Here is a 4,400-nt window from a genome sequence, read left to right on the forward strand (position 1 = left end):
TGAGAGAGGGAGAGTGTGTCTGAGAGAGAGAGAGAGAGAGAGAGTGTCTGAGAGAGAGCGAGTGTGTGTCAGAGAGAGAGAGAGTGTGTGTGTGTGTCTGAGAGAGTGGATCTGAGAGTGGGTCTGACAGTCTGAGAGTGGGTCTGACAGTCTGAGTGACAGTGGGTCTGACAGTCTAAGTGACAGTGGGTCTGAGAGAGTTGGTCTGAGAGTGAGTGAGAGCAGGTCTGAGAGTGAGTGTGAGTGGGTCTGAGAGTCTGTGAGTGGGTCTGAGAGAGAGTGGGTCTGAGAGAGAGAGTGGGTCTGAGAGAGAGAGTGGGTCTGAGAGTCTCAGCGAGAGAGTGGGTCTGAGAGTCTGAGCGAGAGAGTGGGTCTGAGAGTCTGAGCGAGAGAGTGGGTCTGAGAGTCTGAGAGAGAGAGTGGGTCTGAGAGTCTGATTTCCCTACCCCCTGCCCGATGTCTGTGTATGTGTGCGCGTGTGCATTTGCATGTGCACAGACACCAACCCACAGTCAGTCATAGTCACCCACCACCCAAGAGTCAATCAGTCACCCAAAGAGAAGCAGTTCCAGCCATCACATTAGTGGTGAGTTCATTAAATGTTTGACCAAATATAGCAGGCTAATTTTTAAGTTGATAATTTTGTATGGCCCTCGAATCCTATATAATAAAAATGAAAGCACTGTATGCCTGTCTGCATCTTCCTGTGTCCCTAGGGGAAATCTCATTGGTCCCTTGGCCCGCCCGTCCCCGCACCTCTGATTGGCCTGAGGCGGAGTGACGACACACACACACAACACACACACACACACACACACACCACTCTCTATCTCTCTGTCCTCTCCCACCCCCCATCACACTCACCTCCCCCCCTCAGCTCCCCCCAGTGCTCCGCTCAGCTCCCCCCTGGTGCTCCGCTCAGCTCCCCTCACCCCGGCGCTACGCTCAGCTCCCCGCTCAGCTCCCCCCCGGTGCTCCGCTCAGCTCCCCCCTGGTGCTCCACTCAGCTCCCCCCCATGCTCCACTCACCCCCCCAATGCTCCACTCACCTCCCCCCCCCAAATGCTCCACTCACCCCCCCCGATGCTCCACTCACCTCCCCCCGATGCTCCACTCACCTTCCCCCCGATGCTCCACTCACCTCCCCCCACGCCCGATGCTCCACTCACCCCCCCGCCCAATGCTCCACTCACCTCCCCCACCGCCCGATGCTCCACTCACCTCCCCCGCCCGATGCTCCACTCACCTCCCCCCCGCCCGATGCTCCACTCACCTCCCCCCCCCCACCCGATGCTCCACTCACCTCCCCCCCGCCCGATGCTCCACTCACCTCCCCCCCTCCTCGGCGGGGGGACAGGCAGCTGCCACGTGGCACCTAAGATTGCAGCGGCCGGAAGGACCCCCTTCCTCCCTCGCGGAGTAACTAAGATGGCGGCGGCCAGAACGAGAGGTGACGTGTGTGTGTGTGTGTGTGTGTGTGTGACACTGTGTGTGACACTGTGTGTGGGACACTGTGTATGTGGGACACTGTGTGGTTGTGTGTGACAGTGTGTGTGTGTGTGTGTGTGTGTGTGTGTGTGTGTGTGTGTGTGTGTGTGTGTGTGTGTGTGTGTGTGTGTGTGTGTGTGTGTGTGTGTGTGTGTGTGTGTTCCAGCCATCACATTAGTGGTGAGTTCATTAAATGTTTGACCAAATATAGCAGGCTAATTTTTAAGTTGATAATTTTGTATGGCCCTCGAATCCTATATAATAAAAATGAAAGCACTGTATGCCTGTCTGCATCTTCCTGTGTCCCTAGGGGAAATCTCATTGGTCCCTTGGCCCGCCCGTCCCCGCACCTCTGATTGGCCTGAGGCGGAGTGACGACACACACACACAACACACACACACACACACACACACCACTCTCTATCTCTCTGTCCTCTCCCACCCCCCATCACACTCACCTCCCCCCCTCAGCTCCCCCCAGTGCTCCGCTCAGCTCCCCCCTGGTGCTCCGCTCAGCTCCCCTCACCCCGGCGCTACGCTCAGCTCCCCGCTCAGCTCCCCCCCGGTGCTCCGCTCAGCTCCCCCCTGGTGCTCCACTCAGCTCCCCCCCATGCTCCACTCACCCCCCCAATGCTCCACTCACCTCCCCCCCCCAAATGCTCCACTCACCCCCCCCGATGCTCCACTCACCTCCCCCCGATGCTCCACTCACCTTCCCCCCGATGCTCCACTCACCTCCCCCCACGCCCGATGCTCCACTCACCCCCCCGCCCAATGCTCCACTCACCTCCCCCACCGCCCGATGCTCCACTCACCTCCCCCGCCCGATGCTCCACTCACCTCCCCCCCGCCCGATGCTCCACTCACCTCCCCCCCCCCACCCGATGCTCCACTCACCTCCCCCCCGCCCGATGCTCCACTCACCTCCCCCCCTCCTCGGCGGGGGGACAGGCAGCTGCCACGTGGCACCTAAGATTGCAGCGGCCGGAAGGACCCCCTTCCTCCCTCGCGGAGTAACTAAGATGGCGGCGGCCAGAACGAGAGGTGACGTGTGTGTGTGTGTGTGTGTGTGTGTGACACTGTGTGTGACACTGTGTGTGGGACACTGTGTATGTGGGACACTGTGTGGTTGTGTGTGACAGTGTGTGTGTGTGTGTGTGTGTGTGTGTGTGTGTGTGTGTGTGTGTGTGTGTGTGTGTGTGTGTGTGTGTGTGTGTGTGTGTGTGTGTGTGTGTGTGTGTGTGTGTGTGTGTGTGTGTGTGTGTGTGTGTGTGTGTGTGTGTGTGTGTGTGTGTGTGTGTGTGTGTGTCTGTGTGTGTGTGACACTGTGTGTGTGACACTGTGTGTGGGATACAGTGTGGGACACTGTGTGTGTGTCAGGCACTGTAGGGTGGGGACCGGAGCTACGGGGTGGGGGGGTCAGGAGCGTAGAGAGAGGGGGGAGCCGAGAAACATACAGGGGTAGTGGAGAGGAGGGACCCGGAAATTGTAAGCAACCCACCCCCCTCCTGTCCACTGCCCCCCCTCCTGTCGACTGTCCCCCCCTCCTGTCCACTGTCTCCCCCCCCCTCCTGTCCACTGTCACCCCCCCTCCTGTCCACTTTCACCCCCCCTCTTGTCCACTGTCCCCTCCCCCTCCTGTCCACTGTCACCCCCCCTCCTGTCCACTGTCACCCCCCCTCCTGTCCACTGTCACCCCCCTCCTGTCCACTGTCACCCCCCCTCCTGTCCACTGTCACCACCCCCTCCTGTCCACTGTCACCACCCCCTCCTGTCCACTGTCCCATCCCCCTCCTGTCCACTGTCCCGTCCCCCTCCTGTCCACTGTCCCGTCCCCCTCCTGTCCACTGTCCTGTCCCCCTCCTGTCCACTGTCGTCCCGTCCCCTCCTGTCCACTGTCATCCCGTCCCCTCCTGTCCACTGTCGTCCCATCCCCTCCTGTCCACTGTCGTCCCGTCCCCTCCTGTCCACTGTCGTTCCGTCCCCTCCTGTCCAGTGTCGTCCCCTCCCCTCCTGTCCAGTGTCGTCCCCTCCCCTCCTGTCCACTGTCGTCCCCTCCCCTCCTGTCCACTGTCGTCCCATCCCCTCCTGTCCACTATCCACTCCTGTCCACTGTCGTCCCGTCCACTCCTGTCCACTGTCCTGTCCACTCCTGTCCACTGTCCTGTCCCCCTCCTGTCCACTGTCGTCCCATCCCCTCCTGTCCAGTGTCATCCCCTCCCCTCCTGTCCATTGTCGTCCCCTCCCCCTCCTGTCCACTGTCGTCACGTCCCCCTCCTGTCCACTGTCCCATCCCCTCCTGTCTACTGTCCCGTCCCCCTCCTGTCCACTGTCCCGTCCCCCTCCTGTCCACTGTCCCGTCCCCCTCCTGTCCACTGTCCCATCCCCCTCCTGTCCACTGTCCCGTCCCCCTCCTGTCCACTGTTCCGTCCCCCTCCTGTCCACTGTCCCATCCCCCTCCTGTCCACTGTCCCCTCCTGTCCACTGTCCCCTCCTGTCCACTGTCTCGTCCCCTCCTGTCCACTGCCCCCCCACCCTCCTGTCCACTGTCCTGACCCCCTCCACTGTTTCCCCCTCCTGACCACTGTCCCGTCCCCCTCATGTCCACTGTCGTCCCGTCCCCTCCTGTCCACTGTCATCCCGTCCCATCCTGTCCACTGTCGTCCCGTCCCCTCCTGTCCACTGTCGTTCCGTCCCCTCCTGTCCAGTGTCATCCCCTCCCTCTCCTGTCCACTGTCGTCCCGTCCCCTCCTGTCCACTATCCACTGTCATCCCGTCCACTCCTGTCCACTGTCCCGTCCACTCCTGTCCACTGTCCCGTCCACTCCTGTCCACTGTCCTGTCCCCCTCCTGTCCACTGTCGTCCTGTCCAGTGTCGTCCCCTCCCCTCCTGTCCATTGTTGTCCCCTCCC

The sequence above is a fragment of the Ascaphus truei genome, unplaced genomic scaffold (assembly GCF_040206685.1).
Source record: "Ascaphus truei isolate aAscTru1 unplaced genomic scaffold, aAscTru1.hap1 HAP1_SCAFFOLD_647, whole genome shotgun sequence".
Classification (NCBI taxonomy): Eukaryota; Metazoa; Chordata; class Amphibia; order Anura; family Ascaphidae; genus Ascaphus; species Ascaphus truei.